This window comes from Trichosurus vulpecula, chromosome 6, assembly GCF_011100635.1.
Source record: "Trichosurus vulpecula isolate mTriVul1 chromosome 6, mTriVul1.pri, whole genome shotgun sequence".
NCBI classification, from domain to species: Eukaryota; Metazoa; Chordata; class Mammalia; order Diprotodontia; family Phalangeridae; genus Trichosurus; species Trichosurus vulpecula.
Window position 1 is genome coordinate 18,790,262 of NC_050578.1, and position 26,857 is coordinate 18,817,118.

Genomic DNA, 26,857 nt, shown 5'->3' on the forward strand with positions numbered 1-26,857 from the left:
TATCTTTTTAGTGACAGAAACAATTTGGACATTTATATTACAGTAAACAAATGTTGCATACTTTTTTTTTTTTTGGAGAGGGGAAGGCAGGGCAATTGCAGTTAAGTGACTTGCCCAAGCTCACACAGCTAGTAGGTGTGTCAAGTGTCTGAGGCTGGATTTGAACTCAGGTCCTTCTGACTCCAGGGGTGGTACTCTACTCACTGCGCCACCTAGCTGCCCCAAACGTTGAATACTTTTAAGGGAACTTTTAGAAAGTGTTACAAATGCATCAATCTTGGTCATTTAGTCACCAAATTATGAGTTGGACACAAAACTAATGGGTTTAACTTAAGACATTTAATATAATTTGAGTATACATGGTTCAGTTACCAATTTATTTTGTAATTTGGGATCAATTTTAGATGATCTTCCTGCAAGGTTTCCTGTTACTTTGAGAATTCATTCATATTATATTTTAAAATAAAAAAAAATACAATGAAGGCTTACTAACATGCATTGCTAATGAGCAGACAATATTTTAATGGAAAAAAGTTTCAGTTATAGTGAATGAGATTAAACTGAATATCAGACAAATCATTTTACTTAATGCCAAGGGCAGAGATTTATAAAGTGATCTTAGACCATAACAAGTCTGTTTTGGATTTCCTATTCATGAAAAAATCCAATTTTTCTTTCCTCTAAGAATATTTATTTCTTATGAAACATAAAAATAAGAAAATGTTTAAGGGAAATAAAGTAGATTTGAAATTCCAGAACCTTTAAAAATAAATTCCAAAAGAATAATAATATCACAAAAATGCAATGAAGTGCTAAATGCCTGATGAGGTTAGACTTTGAAAATTTAATTATACTTGGACTATGTTTTCATACTGGCATTTTTTTGTGCTCAGATAATGGAACTATCATAAGAACTAAGAAAGCTATGTGCCCTCCAGTTACTTGCTATGACCTCAAGTTAGAAATAGGGTTTGGAAGAAGATTTAGGGATGGAATTGCATTAACCAGTGTTATTCACAGATATAATTACCAGCAATAGTATAGGTATGGGCAAAACTCCATCCCTTACTCTGTTTTTCTGAGTCTAATCTCATGATTAGGTATTTATTTTTATGCTTATAAAATATATCATACATACATACATATAGACTTCCCAAAAAAACTTTGTGTGTATACATACACATACACATATATATATACACATATATTGTACATCTGTATTTATGTATATAAATATATATACATACATATCTATATGTACATACATGGGGGGGTAGGTGCATATATTTTGGGGCAATTAAATCCATGATTTCATTGGTATAGGAAACTTCAACTGTGCAAATAGGGTTTCACTGCAACTTTCTCTACCGATTTCTATCAGTAATCACATGTAACAAAGTTTTAGAGAGGTGTAAGGGGCCCCTAGTACATGATAGAGACAGGTCTTGACCTCCATCCAAGGCCAGGTATGCCACACAATTAGAACACAGGTTTCATTTTTTATATGTTTTTTCATGTGGGGATAGGAATTGGACCTATGATTTTATCATATTTGCAATCCCATATAAGGAAATCTTTTCACAAATTCAAGCTGGCATCTTCTCTGGGGCTTAGAGAACTGTCTAGGCCATTGAGAGGTTAAGGGACTTGCCCCAGGTATACAAATTGCTAGTATATGTCAGAAGTAGCATTTGAACTCAGGTCTTCTTGGCTCTCAGGCCAGCTCTCTATCCATTTTGTTGTTCAGTTATTTCAGTCATATCTGACTCTTCATCATCCCGTTTGGGTTTTCTTGGCAAAGATACTGGAGTGGGTTGCCATTTCCTTCTCCAGCTCATTTTTCCAGATGAGGAAACTGAGGCAAACAGGATTAAGTGACTTGCCCGGGGTCACACAGCTAGTAAGTGCCTGAGGCTAGATTTGAACTAAGATCTCAATTTAACTTTATCAATTGCACCACCTAGGTGTCTTCTCACATCACTATACAAGGCTAAGTCTAATTTTTTTAATGTGATTGTCAGTCAAAGATTTAGCTACTCTAAATATCTTGTTGCTCCTATTTTTCTGGACTTTTTGTGTATAAATACTATCTATGCAGAATGAGGCAGTTATAAGAATATACTAATAAAGATCAGCATTATAGCTTTTGTCTAGTTTTATTTTTAGAAACTGTGAGGTGGCAATAATGCATTGAGCAGTGCGCCTGGAGTTGTGAGATCTGAGTTCAAATGTAGCTTCAAACATTTACTAGCAGTGTGACCCTGGGCAAGTCACTTATCCTCTATTTGCATCAGTTTCCTTAACCATAAAACAGGAATAATAATAATAACACCTAATTCCCAGTGTTTTGAGAGTATCAAATGAGATAATATTTGTAAAGGGTTTGGTACATAGTGAGTAGCTTATTTCCTTCTTTCTAACAGAGAAATTCCATCTTAGCCATAGAGATATCAGTACACCTGAGAGAACTACAGTAACAGCAGGAATGGAACCAATCAATAGCATTTCTGTGATGTTTAAAGTCTGCAAAATATTTTATGTGCATCCCCTCATCTGACCAATGCTGTGAGACAGCTCCAAAAGTTACTATTCTTCCCATTCTACATATGAGAAAACGGATAAGTGCCAGAGGTAAGATTTCAAGCTAAGTCTTTCTGGCTCCAAGTCCAGTCCTCTAACCATAAGTATTTGGAGAACATGGGCTGGTATACCCATAACTACAACTCTATTCATCAGCAGAAAGAAAATAAGGCAAGTGAAAATCCTTTGAGACATCTTCTACTTGACTATGCATATTTGCTTTTCTTTTTTGTTTTCTAATGTGTAGGAGCAAGAGAAATAGATTTGCTGTCTGAAATGATAGAGAGGAGGTGTGAAATGTTGTGGTCACTGGATTACTTGTTTTATTTAACTGTTTTACTTTATTACAAGAGACCTCTCAAAAAGTAAGAATAATCTGTAAATGATTTTACTATACAAACAAAAACAGACAAAAAAATTCTACGTCCATATAATGTCACGGCTATTTAAAAAGTCACACTAGGTGGTTTGGGTTAAGTGGAAAAGAAGACCTACGATGGTAGGGGATTCTCTGTGCACATAACCACTTGAGCAGAGGTGACTACCAGCTTTATATCTATCCACTTCCCTTCCACAAAGTCCTACTTTGATACCTCATTCATTGCTGGAGGGCAATCTAGGTTTTCAAAAACAAATATACTCCAAGCTCTGGCAAGTTTCATCAAAATGGAAAGATTTTGAGTAAAGAGTCAGTGATGTACTGTGTCTTTCAGCTGAAGAACAGCTAATTAATCATTTAGCCTTATGATTAGAAAATGACCACCATCATGACATACGAAGACTAACTGCAAAGGTATAGTAGAGGGGTTTTGATCTGTATCAGTGGATGGAATACCATACCAATGAAATTATGCATCTCATGGTCTTAATCAGTTTCTCCTAAAATAAAATTATTCATTCAGTATTCTGAGGGGGGAGAAAGAAACGGAGGAATCAAAGATTTGATTTGGGCTAATGAAAAAAGATAGGGAGAGATTTTCTTCATCTACTTAGAGCAAATGAATAGCCATTTATGCTAAGCTCTGCCATGAGGAGAAATGCTTCATAGGCTGCTCAACAAACATATTAATTCAACAAATATTTGTAAACAAAGGTATTCTGATATTTAGGTGCTCTTTTTGCATTACACACACACACACACACACACACACACACACACACACACATACACACACTTTTCCCTGTATATATGTATAGTCTCTCTGGGGAGAACAGAATGCCAGATAATACAGAAAAAAGAACCTTGAGATTTATAAAAGTAGCACTTGCTACTTGAGTAAGTTTCTTTTATTTTACAAGTACTTGCATGATAGTTTTAAGTCCTATAAAAGAAGAAACAAGGCATATCCCCACTCAGAGATGAAACAGAAAAACATAAAACAATTGTACAGATACAGGAAATAATTGCAAGGGTAATTAGTGAACAAAGTCTGTTTGGATTATGTTCGTGGAATAAAGACTGAAAACCTTCAGAAGAAAGTGAACTCTTTACTTTGAATTAAAAGAAAGGAAGTATGTGGTGTGGTGGATTGCCTGTGGGAAGACTAGGAAATTAGAAGAGTTAGCAAGGAAGAAAGCTAATCTGGTACAGTTTTCTTTTAGCCAAATGATAACATTCAGAGCATTTCTTTCAGTTGTGAGAAAATGAACGACTTTTTTTGGTAGCTTATTAAAATTACCTATAAAGATAAGGGAACAAATCTACTGATTGTTATGTTTTAACAAGTAAAAACTAAAATTCAATTGATATCAGATGGTCAAATGTATCAAATAGTCCACACAAAGTACAATGTTTAGGCTATGTCTTAATACATCAGTGACTGACTAACCGTTTAGTAATGGGAGCTAATAGGATCAAGAGAGATAGAAAGTCCGCTTAAAACAAGCTACAACAAAAATCTTCTAAATGGAAAGCATAGAAAAATGTACGTCCTACTGAATTGTGAAAAGTAAAGAAGAATTAAGAAGCTTCTTGATAAGGGAGAAAGAGCAGAGTGTAAAAGCTGGCTTGAAACTTAACATCAAAAAACCCTAAGATCTTGGCAACTCATCCCATCACTTCCTGACAAATAGAGGGAGAAGAAATGGAAGCAGTGTCAGATTTTATATTCTTGGGCTCAAAGATCACTGTGAACGGCAACTGCAGCCCTGAAATTAAAAGACACTTGCTTTGGAAGGAAAGCTATGGCAAATCTGGACAGCATACTTAAAAGAAGAGACATCACCTTGCCAACAAAGGTCTGGATAGTCAAAGCTAAGGTTTTTCCAGTAGCCATGTATGGCTGTGAGAGTTGGGCTATAAGGAAAGCTGAATGCCACAGAATTGATGCTTTCAAAATGTGGTGCTGGAGAGAAGACTTTTGAGAGTCCCTTGGACAACAAGGAGATCAAATCAGGCAATACTTAAAGAAATTAATTCAGACTATTCACTGGAAGGTCAAAGACTGAAGCTGGAGCTTAAATACTTTGACTACATAAGGAGAAGACACTGGAAAAGACCCTGATGTTGGAAAAGACTGAAGGAAAAGGAAAAGGGGACAGCAGAGGATGAAATGGATAAATAGTGTCATGTAAACAATGAACATGAACTTAGACAGACTCTAAGAGATAGTGGAGGATAGAAGGGCCTGATGTGCCTGATGAGGTCACACAGAATTGGACACAACTGAACGACTGAACAACAACAACTGAATTGTAATCATTTGGCAAAGACATAAATGTAACAGACATTTATTGAATACTTTTGCCGGGCACTACTCTCCTTTTCTTTTTCTTTATATTGGATGATGATGAATTTTGTATAATTTATATACAAGGTGACTTTTTAAATGGTGCTGGTGTACTGTAGTGTACATATTGTTGGAATGGAATAAATCAAAAGAATTAAAAGACTGATTTTGGAACAAGTCACACCACTAAGTATTGCCATCTAATTAATGACTATAAAATATCAGTGAGAAATACTCAAGTTATGCTTGGTGACATCTAAGCTGTTCGATAAAGGAATTGTATTTATTTTATTTCATATTGATCACAGATGCTCCTTTTTAAAAAATGTACTTTAAAATGTTAAGTGATGCTGAAAATCTATTTACTTAAAAAAAAAGTATCTGCTTGTTCCAGTAAAACTAGAAAAATCAAAACACAAGGTGACAGGAAAAACCAGCCTCCTAGATGCATCTTAATATTCTTTCCTATTAAGGTACTGGATGGTCCATTCTCATCACCAAAAAAGAGAGCAAAATATAGTGATATTTCAAATTAATGGGGTGTTTATCCTTGCTTAGCAACAGCTATAAAGTACTAGTTTCTATTTTACTTATCTTTAGATCTACTCAAGAAAAAGGTATGGCGCTTCTCAATGGCAAGGTCCTGAAGTATAACTGTATGAAAGAGAATTTTTTTTTTGGGAAACAAGGACGAAGGAGAACCACAATGTGTGTATGTGTGTGTGTGTGCATGAGAGAGAGAGAGAGAATAAGGGGGAGAGGGAGAGAGGGGGGGAGAGGGGGAGAGAGAGAGAGAGAGAGAGAGAGAGAGAGAGAGAGAGAGAGAGAAGGAGGGAGGGAGAGAAGGGGGAGGGAGAGGGAGAGCAGGAAAAGGAAGAGGAAGAGGTTGAGTAAAGAATAGTAGATCATATTTACAAAGCACAAAATCCTTTACACACATCTCATTTTATCCTCTCAACATGCCCTGGAGGTAGGTTCTATTCTTATTCCCATCTTATAGCTGAGGAAGGAGACTGGATACTCTGAGATTAAGTGACCTGCCCAGGGTCCATGGATAGTTAAATGTCTAAGGTCATATTTGAATATGGGTCTTTTAGGTCCAGCATTTTCATTCCACTGCACATGTATGCACAGACTTATATGCGTGTATATCAGTAGCAGTGAGTCGGTCACGAAGCACTTACTCAGCGTCTACTATGTGCTAAAGATACAAAGAAAGACAAAATAGTCTGTGTTCTCATCATGGAACTCATGGTCTAATGTGAAAAAACAGGCAAACAACTATGTACAATAAGATATATACAAAATAAATTAGAAATAATCAACAGTGGGATGATACTATCATTAAAGGGAGTTTGGAAAAGCTTCTTATAGAACATAGGATTTTAGCTGGGACTGGAAGGAAATCAGGCAAGTTAGGTGGCTGAGATGAGGAGGGAGAACATTCCAGTAATGGGGGATAGCCTGTGAAAACACCCTGGGCCAGCCCTGGACTTAGGAGGACCTGAGTTCAAATCCAGCCTCAGACACTTGACACACTTACTAGCTGTGTGACCTTGGGCAAGTCACTTAACCCCAAGCTTTTCCCCTCCAAAAAAAATGCCTGGACTCTGGAGATGGAACAGCAAAGAGGCCAATGTTATTTGATTTCAGAATATGTGAAGGTGAGTACGGTGGAAGAAGACCAGAAAGGAGGGGGTAGGGGAAATTATGAAGGGCTTTAAAAGTCAAATAGAGGATTCTGTATTTGATTCTAGAAGGTCAGATAGTGTTGAAGAGCCAAGGAATTTTATTGAATAATGGAGGAGGTTTGTGACATGGTCAGGCCTGCATTGATCCCTCAGTGGGGATGATGGCGTGCAGGGCAGCAGGGAGATAAACCAGCAGGCTTCACAGTCATCCAGGCTTGAGGAGATGAACACCTGCATTGGGGTGATGCAGCCGCACCACCTAAGTGTTGTACTCAACTTCTCACTCTCTCTCGCCTCCCAGATCCATTCTGTTGCTAAAGCTATGTGTCCCTTGATCTCCTCTGGCATTGCCCAATTCTGGCTCAGGGCTTTATTCCCCAATTCCTGGATAACTGTGGTACCCTGCTGCTTCATCTCCCTTCCTCAGGTCTGTCCCTACTCTAGGCCATCTTCCACTCAGCTGTCAAATCAATTTTCCTAAAAGCATAGATTTAACTATGTTACCACTCCTAATTCCCCTTTCAATAAACTTCAAGGATGCCCTATCACCTCCAGAATCAAATATAAAATCCTCTGTGTGGCATACACAACCTGGCCCTCTCCTACCTCTCCATTCTTCTTATACCCTACTCCCCAGCACATACTCCTTGGTCCAGAGACACTTGCCTCCTGGCTGTTCTTCACACAAGACACTCCATTTCCCAGTTCTAAGCGTATTCACCAGCTCTCTCCCAGGCCTGGGATTCTCCCTCTCTTCATCTTGTCCTCCTGGCTTCCCTAGCTCCCTTCAAGTCGTGACTAAAATCCCACTTTCTACAAGAAACTTTTCCTGCTAACCTTTAACATGATTGCCTTCACTCTATTGATTACCTCCAGTGCATGCTGTATATGTCTTGTTTGCTCATAGTTATCCTCATGATTTCTCTCTCATTAGACTACTTGAACTCAGACTCGTTAAAGCTACTTGAGATTGAGGGGCTGGAGCCAAGATGGCGGCTGGTAAGCACAGACTAGAGTGAGCTCCGTACCCGAGTCCCTCCAAAAACCTATAAAAATGGCTCTGAACCAATTCTAGAAAGGCAGAACCCACAGAACAGCAGAGGGAAGCAGGGCTCCAGCCCAGGACAGCCTGGATGGTCTCTGGGTGAGGTCTATTCCACACGGAGCTGGGAGCTGGGAACGGAGTGGAGCAGAGCCCAGCCTGAGCGGCGTGGACGATCCAGACCAGAAGCCGGGCGGAGGGGGCCCTAGCGCCCTAAATATGTGAGCTGCGGCAGTTACCAGACCCCTCGACCCACAAACACCAAAGACTGCGGAGAAGGTTAGTGGGAAAAGCTGCGGGAGTAGAAGGAGTTTGCGGTTTGGCTTCCAGCCCCTGGGGCAGCGGAGGTGGGGCAGCTACAGCTGTTGTTACTTCCGGCTCCAGGCCCACCTGGTGGGAGGAATTAAGTGGCGGATCAGAGCAGGAGTGCAACAGCCTGCTGAAGATCTAAGCCCAGTCTGGACTGGGGGTCCTTGGGGAAGGAGGAGTGCGGCTCTGACAGAGCTGGCACCTCCCCCCCAAACGTAGAACATAGAACTCCTAAGTCTACAAGCAGTCATACCCCAGTAAAAAACTCAAGGGTCAAGTTAGTTGGTTGGGAATATGGCCAGGCAGCGAAAACGCGCCCAGATTCAGTCTCAGACTTTGGATTCTTTCTTTGGTGACAAAGAAGACCAAAACATACAGCCTAAAGAAGACAACAAAGTCATAGAGCCTACAACAAAAGCCTCCAAGAAAAACATGAACTGGCCCCAGGCCATAGAAGAACTCAAAAAGGATTTGGGAAAGCAAGTTAGAGAAGTAGAGGAAAAATTGGGAAGAGAAATGAGAAGGATGCGAGAAAACTATGAAAAACAAGTCAATGACTTGCTAAAGGAGACCCAAAAAAATACTGAAAAATACACTGAAGAAAACAACACCTTAAAAAACAGACTAACTCAAATGGCAAAAGAGCTCCAAAAAGCCAATGAGGAGAAGAATGCCTTGAAAGGCAGAATTAGCCAAATGGAAAAGGAGGTCCAAAAGACCACTGAAGAAAATACTACTTTAAAAATTAGATTGGAGCAAGTGGAAGCTAGTGACTTTATGAGAAATCAGGGTATTATAAAACAGAACCAAAGGAATGAAAAAATGGAAGACAATGTGAACTATCTCCTTGGAAAAACCACTGACCTGGAAAATAGATCCAGGAGAGATAATTTAAAAATTATTGGACTACCTGAAAGCCATGATCAAAAAAAGAGCCTAGATACCATCTTTCAGGAAATTATCAAGGAGAACTGCCCTGATATTCTAGAGCCACAGGGCAAAATAGAAATTGAAAGAATCCATCGATCGCCTCCTCAAATAGATCCCAAAAAGAAATCTCCTAGGAATATTGTTGCCAAATTCCAGAGCTCCCAGATCAAGGAGAAAATACTGCAAGCAGCCAGAAAGAAACAATTTGAGTATTGTGGAAACCCAATCAGAATAACCCAAGATCTGGCAGCTTCTACACTAAGAGATCGAAGGGCTTGGAATGCAATATTCCGGAGGTCAATGGAGCTAGGATTAAAACCTAGAATCACCTACCCAGCAAAACTGAGTATCATGTTCCAAGGCAAAAGATGGAGTTTCAATAAAATAGAGGACTTTCAAGCTTTCTCAGTGAAAAGACCAGAACTGAATAGAAAATTTGACTTTCAAACACAAGAATCAAGAGAAGCATGAAAAGGTAATCAAGAAACGGAAATTGCAAGGGACTTACTAAAGTTGAACTGTTTTGTTTACATTCCTACATGGAAAGATGATGAGTATGATTCATGAGACCTCAGTATTAGGGTAGTTGAAGGGAATATGCAAATATATATATATGTGTGTGTGTGTGTGTATATATATATATATATATATGTTTATGTATATATATATAAGTGAATGTGTATGTATGTATATATCTATGTGTATGTGTGTGTGTATGTATGTGTATATATATGTGTTTATATGTATATATATATATATGTATATATATATATATATGTAAAAGAAAGAGAGCAGACACAGGGTGAGTTGAAGATGAAGGGAAGATATCTAAAAGAAATAAAATGAAATTAAGGGATGAGAGAGTAACATACTGATAGAGGGAGATAGGGAGAGATAGAATGGGGTGGATTATCTCGCATAAAGGTGGCAAGAGGAAGCAGTTCTATGGGAGGAGGGGAGAGGGCAGATGTGGGGGGAATGAGTGAATCTTGCTCTCATCAGATTTGGCCTGAGGGGGAATACCATACATACTCAGTTGGGTATCTTACCCCACAGGAAAGAAGAGGGAGGAAGATAAAAAAAAAAAATAAAAGGTGGGGGGATGATGGAGGGGAGGGCAGATGGGGGTGGAGGTAATCAAAACAAACACTTTGGAAAGAGGACAGGGTCAAGGGAGAAAATTCAATAAAGCGGGATGGGTTGGGAAGGAGCAAAATGTAGTTAGCCTTTCACAACATGAGTATTGTGGAAGGGTTATACATAATAATACATGTGTGGCCTAGGTTGAATTGCTCAAGTTCTTAGGGAGGGTGGGTGGGAAGGGAAGAGGAAAGAGAATTTGGAACTCAAAGTTTTAAAATCAGATGTTCAAAAACAAAAAAAGTTTTTATATGCAACTAAAAAATAAGATACACAGGCAATGGGGTGTAGAAATTTATCTTGCCCTACAAGAAAGGAAGGGAAAAGGGGATGAGAGGGGAGGGGGGTGATAGAGGGGAGGGTTGACTGGGGAACAGGGCAACCAGAATATAAGCCATCTTGGAGTGGGGGGGAGGGTAGAAATGGGGAGAAAATTTGTAATTCAAAATGTTGTGAAAATCAATGCTGAAAACCAAATATGTTAAATAAATAAATTGCATTTAAAAAAAAAAAGCTACTTGAGATTAACATTTATTCCAGTACCTGGCACATAGCTGACATTTAATAAATGCTTACTGAATGATAAGGGGAGTGTGTATGGCATGCAATGAAGGTAAAAGTGATAGAAATCAGCAACATATTGGATATGGGGATGAGAGAATGTGGAGTCAAGGAAGACACCTAGGTTCTGAGCCCGGGTGACTTGAGAGGATGGTAGTCTCCTCACCAGTAATAGAGGAGTCTGGATATTCTGAATTTGCTATTTCTCATCCTCAACAAAACAGTTGGAGTGGTTGGATTACATTCTAATTTGGTGGGAGAAATGATACAATGGCAGAAAGTCAAAGCCGAGACCCATATCATCCTGTAATGATGAGAAGGGCAGCTTTAAGTACTCGGTGACTAGCAGAAAGCCCAGCATGGTTCTGTGCCCATAGAAGTAAATTAAGTTGATGGAGTCTATATGGAGCACTAACATGACAGATAAACTAATTTATTACAGCTTCACTCTAGGAATAATCCTAATAGGGGTATGCAGGTAGATTTCTGTGACTGTGATATCTGATTTGTAATTATTCCCTAAGTATTCTTACCTCACATTGACCATTTCCTTGCTTTGGGGGTTGACACTATTTTGAAATGTGTATATAGCTTATGTTCTCTATTTTAAAATAGCTTTATCTTGTTTTTGCATACAGCTTCAGCCACTTGCAATATGTTCTTAACAGTATGGTATTCTGTACTGTTAAAACTGTGGAATGTTCTTAGCAAAGAGTTATGCAGGGTAGGTGTTTAATTCATGTTTATTGAATTACTCATTGACCTAGACTGGTCATCTCCTATGATATTTTCTCACCATACAAACAAACACAGCCCTGAGGTTTAGTTCCAGTATATGAGCGAAATACTTTCAATTAAAAGTTAGAACCAGCTAATTCACAGCTGGCCCCATGACACTTTGCTAAAGTAAATGGTGTTTCCTGACTTGTGAAAAATAGTCAGATCTGTATAGGCAGAATGAGAAAGAAGAGTGCAAAAATTACTTAATAGTTTTGGGATAGTCCACACTAAAGCAGTTTTCCAAAGTAGGATCTATGTATCCTATGGGGATGTGCAGAATAATCATTTAGGGGTGTCAGCAGCAAATATTTGAACTTCTATTTATGTTCATTTCCACTTTAAAAAGAAGCTAATTTTTGCTAATATATAACATACTCATTGACACTGTCACTTTGTTGTTGTTGAGTTGTTTGAGTCAAGTCCAACTTTTCGTGACTCCATTTGGGGTTTTCTTGGCAAAGACACTGGCGTGGTTTGCCATTTCCTTTGCCAGCTCATTTTCCAGATGAGGAAACTGAGGCAAAGAAGGTTAAGTGACTTGCCCAGGGTCACACAGCTGGTAAGTGTCTCAGGCCAACTCTGACTGCAGGAAGATGAGTTTTCCTGACTCCAAGACCAGCACTCTATCCATTGCACTGTCACTGTTACTCTACTTCAACCCAATTCAGGAGGTCATGGAGCATATAGTATGCCAGGAATCTAGAGGGAGGAGTAGGAGTTCAATGACATGGAGGGTTTGACTATTGCACCCTTATTCATTTCTTCTCTTTTACCAGCCTGCAAGCTTAAATGGAGTCAGGAAGAGTCACCACTGAAAACAACTCAACAGCAACAAAAATGTAAATGTGTAATTCTGAGGAAAATGTGTATCAAGCAAGATTATCAGATATTTCTGTTTTTAAAAAAAAAACTATCTGTTTACAATTATTGGACCTACTTAATTTGGGAATTGCAGTTCTACCCAGCTAGTGAGTAAACTATAAAGTGAATCCCTTTATCATTGTGGTAAATAAGAAACATTCCTTTCTAATATCTCACTGTGACATAGAGATGATCACGCTGGGTGTCAACATTTCTGGCAGTTGAGAACAAACTCCACCAGTTCCTACTAAGCAAGAATGTTTGAAGGATGGATCGGGAGATATCTGTTCATTGGCTGAGGACTGGCCTAAGATCAGACAGCTCATGAGGTGACTTAATATTTTCTAACCACAACAAGTCATGAAGACCATCCCATGAATAATTAGAGGGCTTATGAGCAACATTCATAGAAAGATGATCCACCATGTTGAGAAGATGAAACTGTGATGTACTGCCTCTTTAATAACTGTTTAATTGGTCTAGAATGCTTAGATTTTCAATGTTGTTCATTAAATATTTTTCCTTCTCTTACATCAATCGTTACTTTTTGTAGCGGTCATTTTCTCACTCTCATAGAACAAAAATGAAAGCTTCACACTTTTTCCCTCCCCCTCACTTTTCATATTTAACTTCTCTTTCCCCTATAAATATATGCCAGGATTCTGCTTGGCAAAGGCATCTGAATTGAGAAATCTCTTTATAGTTCATAATTGAAATACTTATTGAGTCAGTGGAAGTATTGAGCCAAAAGAAGGAAGAAAGGACATAATTATTTTTAGAAATGAATAAATCATTTTTCTGGAATGTACCTGTTTACTTAGAAATAAAAAGGACCAATATTATGATCCAACCCTAAGAGTTTGTAACTACTACTACATTTCGAGTCTATGGCATATATATGTATACACACACACACACACACACACACATATATATATACATATATACACACATATATATGTTGCACATACATATTTATTCATTTATCCATCCATACATCCATCTATCTATGGACATTTAACCATATACCATTTAGTGATAACTTTAATCTGGCACCTACAAGAGTTAGTTTAATGTAATTGAAAGAATGTATAGTTAGAAGTTAAGGAACCTCCTTCATGTACCAACTCTCTCTCCAATTAGCTGTGTGTCCATGGGTAGCCACTTTCATGTCTCTGGGAATTCCTTTCCTTATCTGTAATATGAGGATATTTGACCAGCTAGCTGTTCACTAATGTTCCTTCCAGTCCTAATGTTTTACGATCCAGAGTAGTGAAAAATAAAGGGTTTTTTTCTGCCAGGGATTTATTTCCTTTTAGTGAATAAATACACATAAAGCAAAACCCTACTTATCCAGCTGGCAGCATCAACCATCAAAAATAGTAATGATTCTGGAAGTGAAAAATCATCTGTGCAAAACACAATGAAAAAAACAAACGGATGTTAAAAAACCCAACTATATTACTCCATAAAAAAGTGAATGAAATAATTTCTTGCTCAATTTTCCATGAGAGATGAAGAGTAGAGACCACTACAACAGATTCAATGGTAGGGTAAGGGGCTAGAAGCTGACCAGTGGTCAGGAGTAAGAGAGCGGAAAATCATAACAGCTTCTTGAGAAGAGCTGAAGAACTGAAACATCACAGTAATCTAATTTGAAATAGTAGCAAATATTCATGTAGTTCAATAGCCTCTGCAGTCATCAATGTATAATAATAGATATTACCCCCTTTGGGGTCTTTTGTTTTGCTATTTCCTTCTTCAGTTAACTGAGGCAAACAGGGTTAAGTGACTTGTCCAGGGTCACGCAGCTAGTAAGTGTCTGAGGACAGAATTGAACTCAGATTTTCCTGACTCCAGGCTGGGCACTCTTCACTGTGCCACCTAGCTGCCCTATTAATAATTAAATTATGTTACCAACATAAGAGTTAAAATTAGGAAATCAGGAAAATCTGGCTTCTCAACATATTAGAAGTTTGACTTTGGGCAAGTTACTTCCCCTTTCTCTCTGATTTTCAACTTTCTCATCTATAAAAAAGAGAGAATTGGATTAGTTGATCTCTGGAGTCTCTTGAAGCTCTGATATTCTGTTTTTATTATTATGTTGAGTCTAATAATGATGTTAAGTATTCACTGTTCTACTATAATGGCTCAATGCAGCATTGAGTTCCTTGGATCTTCTAAGGCTATTCCAGTGCTGCACAAGCTCTGGCAAGACCTACTTAAGTTGGAATGGTTATGTTTATGGGCAGGCCAGTGAACTACATGTATATATCAAGGCTCAATTGAGAGTAGATAATTAGGGAGCATTACCGGCTTTGTGACAAATCTCACAAAGATTTCTTTTGTAAAGGTAAGAATTGGCTACAATCTCTTTTTGAAGAGGGAATAAATGACAAACTCACAAATCCTTAAAAAATGGAAGTATATTCTACTTACTATTAAATGCATATGCACACATACATACATATGGAACTAGATATATGTTCAATAAGAAATGATTCCAATTCGAAAATTCCAAAATGTAAATGGTTAAGCCTTAGTTAACTGGAAAATCAACTCATTCAGAATACCTCATTCCCAGAACATTTCAACTATCTAGAAGCAACATTGTACCCATTATACATATGCTGTGTAATTGATTCTGAAACACTATAAGATTCAAATTACTCAGATTATATAAAATGGTTGGGAAAACTGTATGCTTGCAAAGACCTACAAAAATAGAAATAATTTTTGATGTTTTTGTTAATGATTATACAGATGTTTGCAAAACTTATTTTCCATGTAAATATGTTCATAGTTTTCTATGGACATTATTAGATTGATGATCTTGTCTGTACCAAGAGATCCCTTTTATCAAAAGTACTCAATTTTCTTATTTGTGAAAGATAAAAGGATTAGATTAGATGATTCAGAAGTCCTTCCAGCTCTGCAAATTTATAACGATACCTTTGGCAAATTGTTGTACACATTGAAACCATGTTGTTATGGCTGTTAGAGACTGTTCCTTTCTTTTAGGTAACTTTGATTTATTTTAGATTATTGATTTCCTGTTTGGGTATTTTACACTTTTTGTAAGCATAAATCCATTTACTTTAAATTTTCAGGTTTGTGGTCATATATCACAATGAAGAGGCAGTAGTGTGCTATAGTAGAGAAAGGGCTGGACTTGGACTCAGGAAGATTCGAATTCAAGCCCTGACCCTGACACATGCTATATGTGTGACGATGGGCAACTCAGGCTATCTAAAAAAAGAAGCCAGTAATTGATACTGTTCTATACTATAAATCACAAATATTAGGCAATTTCTACAATTTGGAACAAATCTTATTAAAATATCTGTGGAGAGGTTATGTCTTAAATGCTCAGAAACATCAAGTTTATGAGGTTATTATAGGAGGTATATAGGTGAAATGTCATTTTCATTCATTCCTAATATTCTTAAGTACCACTCAACATTTTGTCAGATTTTTGGTTATTTTAATTACATTTTTAGTCAACAAACTTTTTTTAGTTTGTTTTGCTGTTTTACATTAGGTCAGAGAGATGGCTAGGGAGGGGCCAATGAGGCTCTGGCTGTGGGCACTTAAATTTAGAGGACGGTAAAAGCACTCTTTTAGCAACAGAAACAAGTTTGGCATTTTGCTAGCAAAAATAATTAGTTAAAATTGGCAGAGATCATATAGTACATGCTTTCCTTTTGTAATGCAATAGAGAGATAAATTTGGAATTAGAGGACTTAGCTTTTAACCTCTGACACTTACTATGTTGGAGATTTTGGGCAAATCCCTTCATTTCTTTCAACTGGAATATTGCCATCTATACAATGACAGCACTGGATGAAATAATCTCTAATGTTCCTCCCAACTCCAAATCTATGATTCTATTAATGTAGTGCAAAGGAAAGAGAATGTAACTTTCTATTATCTGCAAAAGGTGAGCTACTATGACCTGAAATGATATAAATTGCTCAGCGACAGTTCATAGTAGGAAAAAAAAGATATGATTATCACTAATTAAGGTAATTATAGAATCTAAGAGAGGCAGCCTGATTTAGTGGATAGAAAGCTAGTCTCAGAGTCAGGAAGCCCTATGTTCAAGTCTCTCTCTGACAAAAGCTGGTTTGTGACCACAGGCAAGTCACTTAACCTCTCATTGCCCTGGGCTACTCTCTAAGCCTGCAAGTTGTAAAGCAAGTATTGATCTGCTTTGGTATATGCAGTTACTTCAAGAGTTCCATATCCTGATGACATCCTAGGTTGGGTTTAAAAAATAGAAGTCAAAACTAATTTAGAACTTCTTCAGTTACTACTGAATATTTTAAGCACAATGAATTCAGACATACTATTTCATACATAGCAACAAAAAAGTCACACTATTCACTCAAATTCCTTAAAGAGGACACAAGAATTTAGCCTTCAATAGTGGGGATTAGCATTAGCTAAACAAAACGTTAACTAAATTATGCTTAATAACATTGTTCCACATGGCCAACTTGTTTGAACTTTTGAGTTGAACTGCTCAGTTACTAATGCAGCAAGTTACTCAAACAAGTAGCCAGCAATTGGTTAGCAACTCATCATTCCCATCAATGGTGGTGTACGTACATATTGTCTATCATAATATAAAAAGGTGCAGGAGACAAATCCAAGACTGTTAAGTGATTTAAATGTTGATGATTCAGGCATGGTCTCCAAAGTGCAGGATGTAAATGGAAGATAATGACCAGATCCCCTCTATAGGCACTGAAGGAATGGGCTTAAATGGAAGAATAAGGGATTTAGGGTGAGTTTAAGGAAGAATTACGCAACAAGGTTATTATACATGGAAATACTTTACTGAGGGCAACAGTGACACCTCTTGGTTTGGGAATTTTGTCCATTTGGGACAGCTAGGGAAACTTTGTTCTAGAGTTACCTGAGAATCCTGTCTTAGATCTTCTCCCTCTAACCTGCTTATAGAATGGCACTAGTTTGATAGGATATGCAATAGTTGTATGCCAGTATGTTGTATTTATAACTCCTAATATTCTTCATCTGTTTTTAACAGAAAAACCCTGCTGGACTTAATTTTAAACTCTTTGGAGAAAGATGCTTTTCTTCAGAGATTGTCCCTGATAATGAGTGTTTTAAATAGAGTTTCTAAGAAATTACACCCTCAAGGTTCACTGTTCAATTTTTCATCTCCCTTCGAAAAATGTTGATACTGAAAGATCTACAAACCTTTCAAAATAAGGCATGTGTTGGCAAAATTACAACTACCCTGCTGGGTGAAATTAACTATAAAACTTCTGCTTTTTTTTCAGATCAGGATTTATGAAAATTTTGAGCACTTAGACTAATAAAAAAGATATTAAAGAAATGGAACAGGGAAGCCTCAAATAAAGGCATAGTTTGTTTTTTGTTAGCAAATGCTAATAAAGAAGGGGGAAAAATCCTATAAGTTTTAAGGAAATGAATGATGTCGAAATTTTAAAGGCAGTCTATAGTATATAAGTAGGTTATATTCCAAAAGTATGCTTACAAATCAGAAATTTGGTATTTAGTACACATAGTCTTCATGGAAAGAATGTTATAAATGACCATTAGGTTCCTAGGCAACATACAAAAGCAAATTTAATCAATGAAAATTCACTGGGAAATAATGAACAAAGGAAATCCCTAGAATTGAGGGGTTAGGAAAAGGTTCCTGTAGAAGATGCAATTTAGTAGGCAGAGATGAGGAAGGAGAGCATTCTAGGAACGGAGGCCAGCCGGCGGAAATGCCAGGAGCTGTGACATAGAGTGTCTCGTTTGTGGAATAGCCAGGAGGCCAGTGACCTGGATCAAAGGGTACATGTCAGAGAGTAAGATATAAGAAGACTGGAAATGTAGGAGGGGGCTAGGTTATAAAGGGTGTTGAATGGTAATCAAAGCACTTTGATTCTGGAGGCAACAGGGAGCTGCTGGAGTTTACTGAGTAGGTGGGATGACATAGTCATACTTGTGCTTTAGTAAAATAACTTTAGTGGTTGAATAGAGGATGGATTAGAGTAGGGAGAGACTTGAGGCAGACAGACTCATCGGCAGGCTGCTGCAGTATTTCAGGCATAGGGTAATGAGGACCTACACTAGAGTTGGGGCAGTAACAGAGGAGAGAAGGGGGGGAATATTTCAGAGATGTTGCCAAGATGAAATCAACAGGCTTTGACAAAAGATTGGAGAAGGGGGCAAGAGATAGTAAGTAATCCAGGATGACCCCTAGATTGAAAGCCTGAGGGACTAGGAGGATAGTGTTGCCCTCCACAGTAAAAGAGAAGGTAGGAATGGGGGAAAGAGTTTAGGGAGAAAGATAATGGGTTTTATTTTTGGACATAACTAGTTTAAGATGTCTACTGAACATCTGGTTTAAAATGTCTGAAAGGGAGCTGAAGATGCAAAATTGGAGGTCAGCAGAGAGGGTAGGGCAGGATACAAGGATCCGAGAATCACCAGTATAGATATGGTAATTAAATCCATGTGAACTGAGAAGATCACCAAGGCAAACAGTATAGAAAGAGAAGAGAAGAGGCCCCAGGACTGAACTCTGTGGAACACCTAAGGTTAGAGGACATAATCTGAATAAGGGTCCAGCAAAGGATATTGAGGAGTGGTGTGAAAGGCTGGAAGGGACCTAAGAGAGGATGGTATCCTGAAAACCTAAATAGAAGAGAGTATTAAGGAGAGAAAGGTGATCAAATGTGAAAGGCTACAGAGAGGTCAAAGAGAGAGAGAACTGAGAAAAGGCCATTAGATTTGGCAATTAAGAGATCACTAGTGAGGTCAGAGAGTCAGAAACAGGATTGTAAGGGGACAAGAAGTGACTGAGAAGAGAGAAAGTGGAAACACCTATTGTGGACGGCCTTTTCAAGGAGTTTAAACACAAAAAACAAAAGAGAAATATTTTGATACGTGGCAGGTATGGAAGGATCAAGCAAGAGGTTTTTATTTTTTTCATAATGGGGGAGATGTGATTATGTTCGTAGACGGTAGGGAATGAGCCAGGAGAAGGGGAGAGATTGAAAATGAATGAGAGAGAGGGAATGAAAGAGGGGGCCATCTGTTGGAAGAGATGGGATTGCTTGAGCAGGTAGCCTTGGTAAAGAATAAGGCCACACCATTACGTGAAACAGGGGTGAAGGACGAGATAGTGGCAGAAGGGATAGGAGTCATTTGAAATGAGGAAGTGGGGAAAGGGGGAATTTATAGCATATAGCTTCAATTTTTCTGTAAAATATTAGGCAAGATTCTTAGCTGAGAGGGTGGAACAACAGGCAGTCATGGGGGGTTTGAGAAGGGATGAAAAGGTTTGGAAGAGCTGTTGTGTTGAATAGGATGGAGAGGTGATAAGGCAGGTAAGAAGGATTGCCTAGTAGCAGTGAGGTTCCAGCTGAAATTATGTAATATAAATTTTTAGTAAACCCAGGCAGAATGGATGTATGATTTTCTCCATCTTTATTCAGTAGCACATCTGTAGAAGTGAAGGTGGTGAATGATGGCAGTGATACAAGGCTGAGGCTTGACAGAGCATAATCGGTGATATGATAAGGAAGCTAGAGATTTAAGAGAGGAGTAGAGTGTAGAGTTGAAGTGTTTCATCAAGGCATTGAGATGAGGAAAAGAGGAGAGAGTAGTTAGGACAGAAGAGATGGCCTGGGAGAGAATTGAGGGGTAAAAGGATTGGAAGTCATGGTATGGACAAAGAATGGGGTTTTGTAAGGGAAGGCATAGGAGACGTGAAACAATCATGGTTGGATAAAAGGATTTAGGGATTCTTGAATGTAGAGGTGGCACACTTATGGGTAATGGCAAGAACATGGCTATGACTATTTTTGTGTGTGGCTTGAGATGGGATGGAGGAGTAGTTCATAGTAGGTTGAGGAACCAAGTGGTTAAGATCGTCGAGGGAAATGTGTATGTTGAAGACCTTTAGTAAGAGAGCAGATATTGGGGAGGAGAGAAAAATTGTGAACCATGTACCAAACTCAATGAAAAGGGAATGGAAGTGACCCGTGGGTCTGTAGACAACAGCTACCAGGATTTTGATTGGGTCTTGTTGTTGTTGTTTGTCCTTCATTTTTGAAGAGGACCAATGGCAACGTGGGGTGATATCCTGACTTGCGGGTGAATTGGCTTTAAGTAAGGCAGAGTTGTACAAAGCTATGAACCTCATTGTCTCTTCTAGAGTCATTAAAGTCCAGCAGCAAGACAAAAGTCAAGATGACTGGTGATGTGTTGGGATGCAGTGAGGGACCAACTTCAATGTCTGACCAAGCTCAAAGCACACCAGAGCACGTGCTTCACCTGCCTTCATGGCCATTGGAACAATCTGCACATTTTTCCAGGGGAGGTCTTCCCATTTCCCGTAACTCACTAATAGGTTTGATTGGATGGTAGATATAAATAGCATGGATATCTTAAAGGGGGAGAGGTAGTTCTTGTTGCTTGACATTTATTTTTGAAAGGGACCAATGACATCATGGGGTGATGTCTTAATTTGCACCTGAATTGGATTTAAGTAAGACAGAGTTGCACAAAGTCATCACACTCATTCTCTTTTCCAGAGTCATCAAAGTCCAGGGATGAGACAAAAGTCAAGATGATTGGTGATGGCCCAGAATGTAGTGGATGACCTTGGCATCTGATGTTTTATCAAGCTCTAAGTGCTCCCCAGTGCCTGATTCATGGCCTCTGGAACAAAGTGTTCTCATCCACCCGTTCCACTGGAGGAAGTCTTCACGTGCTTAGGATAGACGTTCCCCTAACTTACCATAAGGTTTGAGGCCTGTTGGTTACCCTCAACCTGGCTTAGGCCATCTACCAAGACAGTTTTACTGGGGTGTGCCCACTGTACAATACATGCTATTGCTTCTTGGAGCCACAGGTGAGGGTTGAGTGGCAGGTGGACAACAAAGGTGGATGAGCAGCTCTGAAAAGGGCTCAGCAAGCCCTCACACCAGAGGTGGTGGGGGAGAAGCTCGAAGTGGCTATAAGAAACAAGGAGTATCCCAACTCCCCACATTGACCAATGAGCTGAGGAGAATAATACTGAGTGGTAGAAAATTATGTTCTATAAAGATGCTCGGGCCGTAAGAGTCTTGGTAGGGCTAGGTTCTACAGTACTAGTTCCAGAAGCAATGAGTGAGCAGGGCAACTTTAGAGGGGGCGGATGCGTCAGAGTGGGAAAAAGGGAAGGAAGACAGATATAATGCAGTTCAACAAAATTTCTTATATGCCTGCTACATGAAAGAAATAATGCTAAATGCTAGAGACACCAAGACAAAACAATCCCTGCCTTCAGTGAGCCAGCATTCTACCAGAGACTTATGTACATAGATAAGTATAATGTAGGGAGAGGGGAGGATAGAGAGGCAGTCTAAGAGCTCTAGGAATATTTGTTGAAAGAGAGAATATTTTCAACTGTGCCAATCTGGGAAGGCTCTGTGGACACCTCCATGGTCTCTGAACTGAGGCTTCAAGTAACATCAGACTTCTGGAAGGTTGAAAAAAATGAGAGTATATTTCCCAGTTCTGAGACAGTGGAAGAAGACAGGAGATAACACGTTGACTCTGGAGAACTACTAGCAGTCAAATTTTGATACGTAACTGTCTTTGAGGTTAGTTATAACTGAAACTTTGAGTATGTGAAAGGGAGTAATGTGAAATAAAATGGGAACTAGGCAAGTTGGAACTAGATTGTACAGGGTCTTAACTGCTTGGCTAACGGATTTTATCTTAGAAGCACTTGATAGTTTTGAAGAAACAGTGATATGTGCTTATCACAATGATTTTGTTAGCTATGGGAAGTATGAGAGAGAAGAGACTGGGATTCAGGTCAGGTGACTGGGAGGCTACTACAATAACCCACACAAGTAGTAACGAGGGCTGAAACTAAAGGGAAAGTAGCATCAGGATGTAATTGGTGAAATTCCGGGGCTAGAGCTGGAAGGAACCTCAAAAAGCATCTAATGCAAGCCCTTAATTTTACTGAGGAGAATACTGAGGGCCTGGCAAGGTTAAGTGATTTATCCAAGATTATAGGACTTGGCAAGTGACTTGACCAGATAGGTTACTGGATGAAGGAGAGGGAATAGGCAAAGAGTACTCAGACGGTTCAAAGCTGGGTGAGTACAAGGATGGTAATACCCTAGGGAAGGTTGTGTAAGAGGCACATTTGGTGGAAAGTTTCAGTTTTGAACATGTTGGGTATGGAGTTCTGGTGCAGCATCCAGGTGGAGATATCTAACAAGGCAGTAAGGAAGTAGGCCCTGGAGATAGATTAGGGCTGGATATACAGCACTAGAAGTCATCTGTATATAGGTGATAACCAAACCTATGGAAACGGATAAAACCACCAAACAATAAGAATGTCATAATAATTATTTTGTTAATAATAATAGCTAGCATTTGTATAGCACTTTAAAGTTTGCCAAGTGTTTTCTATATGTTAGTCTCATTTGATTCTCATTTCAACCCAGGGAGGTATTTGCTATTATTTCAAGGCTGTTAAGTGGCTTGCCCAGGGTCACATAACGAGTATCTGAGGTAGAATTTGGATTCAGTTCTTCCTGACTCCAAGTCCAATATTCTATCCATTTCACTACCTAACTACCTAGTATAGAAAGAGAAGAGAGCTCAGGAGAGTCTCTGGTGATATCCATCTTAGGTAGCAGAGGATATATGACAAACCAGCAATGAATATACATATTATTTGGATAGTTCAATGTAGAATACCACCTGTACTTGACTTTGGCATGTAGTTAGACGTATAATAATATGCATGGACAACTTTAAAAAAATTTCTCTATGATTGCCATGTTCCCACTTGACCCAAGTCTTATGTGTCAAGGTGGCTATATAAAAACAGCTTGTATATATTTGACTGTTAAATGTGAATCATCAGTCATGAAATCAACGGCACAGAATTGATGTCCTGAAATTTCCCAGCTTAGGTTCTACCTAAAGCAAGGACACCATGTTGTGTCCCCTTTTGGCAGCCTGGTGAAATCTCTGGACCCCTTCTCAGAATAAGGTTTTAAGATGTATACTATAAAACGTGTAAGATTACAGAGGAAAGCAATCCTATTGAAATGCAGCTATCAAAATAATAATTAAGAAAACCAGGTTCAAGATTGAGGTTAAAAACCCCTGACCAAAAGCTTAGGTTTTCATTTTGCTTATATCACAAAGAAACTGATAATATGCCATAAAGAGAATGGAATTTGGGGTTTTCTTGACATCAGTGAACGTGGAAGATAGAGCATCTTCCTTGCTTTCAAAGTGGAAAGACAGTTAAAGGGGATGCACTTAAAATTTGCAACTATTAATCGTTGAATAATTTATTGTTTGATGAAAAGGTCAGTTTTTCTCATGGTAACACAGAACAGTTAAGTGTAGACCAGGAAAATATTTTTGCACATCTTTGATGAGCTTTGGAAATTATTCCCGGTAGCGCTCCCAACCCTCATGATTGAAAAATTGGCTGTATTTGCTGTTGATTACTGAAAGCTTTGAGCCTCCATTAAACAAATATAACTTGCCTTATTATGAAATAAATACCAATGTGTCATGGAAAGTGGCATTTTCTTGGCATTAAAAATAAGAGCAATATTTAAAATGTCCCTTGTGTGCCCCTTGCAAACTACGTCCTAGGTATCTCCTTACTTTGCCTGCTCCTGTTTGCAGCTTTGTTTAAACTATAATATTCATGGCCCAGATGAGCAGAAGATAAAAAAACATTTAAGGAGATGATTTTTAAAATATTGTAAGAAAAGTGATTATACATTTCTTGGTGCCACGCAAAGTGCTTTCCTCTCAAGGATCCTATGTAATAGCCAGGTAATTTGTTCATTTTCAATCAGCATCCAAGACAGGTTCCACCCCATGTTTCCTGATGCCAAGTTCAGCATTCTTTCCTATTAGCCATTGTGCCTTCAGCACCCAGGCCAAGACGTTTAGACAGGCTTCTGACATGTTGAGCCCTTGCTCCAATCCCCTTATAAGGGATTTGTTAGACATGCACTGGGCCATTTGTTTGTGTGGTGGCTAAGTATACAAATGAATGAGGAGTGAGAACACAAAGTAGTAGGATAAGTACAAAGACAAACAAAGTGATTCAGCTTTAGAAACTCTAGGTATTAACAATATGCTGATCATTTGTCACTATGCAAATTATTTAACTGTGGTATAAACAGGTCTTGGGAAGAAAAGTTTCTCCTCATTATGGCCAAGGTCACACAGTTAGAGAGGTATAGTAGCTTAAAAAAGTTATAGCCTTTACTGTTTTAATTACTAAAGATATTAAGATATATTAGAGAGGTTGGCTAAAGTCACCTAAAAGGATACATTTTGCCTTATTTAGTTGTGTTGGTCCTTTGTTTTTGAAGAGGACCATGGCATGAGAGAAATGATGACACGACTTGTAGTTGACTTTGATTTGAGTGAGGGAGGGCTGTGCAAGGTCACCAACCTCACTTTCTCCTCCAGAGCCATCTGGGTCCAGGGGCCAGATATTCATCAGGATGACTGGAGATGGCCCAGGATGCAATGTGAAACCCTGGTCCTTTTAGGCTAAGGCCTTTTCATATACTCACTTAGACTGAGATAAGGCCCATTCAGTGAATAGGCCTCTTTAAGAAGTGAATCAAGGGATGGCCCCTTCGATTAGAAAAAGAAAAAGAAAATCAAGCTGGGAGGGGAAGATCTTCATTGTTGCTGTTACAAAGAGAAACAGTTACCATTGATATTCACTCTAAGTCAGGAGCGCCCAAAATACAGTCATTAAGTGGAGCTTGGACAGGGACCTATTATGGTCCAGTCTATGAGCTTCAGAGTGAACTGGGTTTAAGTTTGAGAGGAAGGAAGGAAGGAAGGAAGGAAGGAATGAATCTAGTCAGTAAACCCCAAATTAAGTGGGCAGTTTCCGGCCATCAAAATTTACCTTCCTTTGGAGAGGAGACAGAGAAGGAGAAGGAGAGGGAGAGGACAAGCCGAGTTACCCAACTAGCTGGGTCCCCATTCAGGCATTTAGGTCTACTCACAGGTTGTGTTTGTCCTTTGTTTTCGAAGAGGACCATGGCATCAGTAAAATGATGATGTGACTTGGCAGTTGACTTTGATTTGAGTGAGGGAGGGCTGTGCAAGGTCACCAGCCTCACTTTCTCCTCTAGAACCATCTGGGTCCAGTGGCCAAATATTCATCAGGATGACTGGAGATGGCCCAGGATGCAATGGGAGACCCTGGCCCTTTTAGGTTAAGGCCCTTTCGTGTACTCACTTAGAGTGAGGTAAGGCCCATTCACCGAAAAGGCCTCTTTAAAGAAGTGAATCAAGGATTTTCTAATTAAAGGGGCCTTAAAACCTTTAACATTTTTCTCACAAATTTCTCCTTTGAGCCCTCTCCAGTATGTGCCATTCATTAAGTCAAGGCAGATCAATAATTTCTCTGTAATTTATAATTTTACAATTCCATAATTCACTGAGAAGTTAAATGACTTGTCTAGGGTCATGTAGCTGCTATAAATCAAAGGCAGCACTTGAAAAAGTCTTCCTAAGTCCAAGATTGGTCCTCTAGCCACTATGTTATACTTTAAACCCTTTGCAACATTTAAAAATGTATATGGTCAAATCCTAAAAAAAAATACAAGTTTCTGAAGATCAATCAGCTTGATGTGGTTTTAATCCAACACTATAACAAGTAATGTCCCAAATTAGAATCATGCCATCTTAAAATTATATTTTCATGGATATTTCCCTTAAAAGAAACTGTGATAATTAAAATGAAACAAAAATGTTTTTAAAAACTGAACTATGGGCAAGGGGAGCAGAGTACCACCGTGGATAGAGCAGTGGGCTTGAAGTCAGGAAGACAAGGTCCTGAGTTAATATCCAACCTCAGTCACTTATTCCTGTTTCCCTAAATTCCTCATCTATAAAATGAGCTGGAGAGGGAACTGGCAAACCAATGCTGTATCTTTGCCAAGAACATCCCAAACAGGGTCCTAAAGAGTCAGACATGACTGAAATAATTGAACAATAAGACGGATGAGGGGAATCCTTCAGGGGAAAAATAGTCCTAAGAAGTATACTTTCTGATATTATAACCAAGAAAACATTTATCTTTTAATTTTCTAAAGATCTAGATCATTGATTTGTTTTTAGGATCATAGGATCATAGATTCAATGACTGAAAAGGCCTTTGAGACCATCCAGTT

At 38.7% G+C, this 26,857-nt stretch overlaps 1 protein-coding gene across 1 annotated transcript in view; it reads right to left on the minus strand.

The window, feature by feature from the left end:
• Positions 1-26,857, minus strand: part of VEGFC (vascular endothelial growth factor C) — a 163,013-nt gene that overhangs the window by 23,384 nt on the left and 112,772 nt on the right. The window lies entirely within an intron of this gene.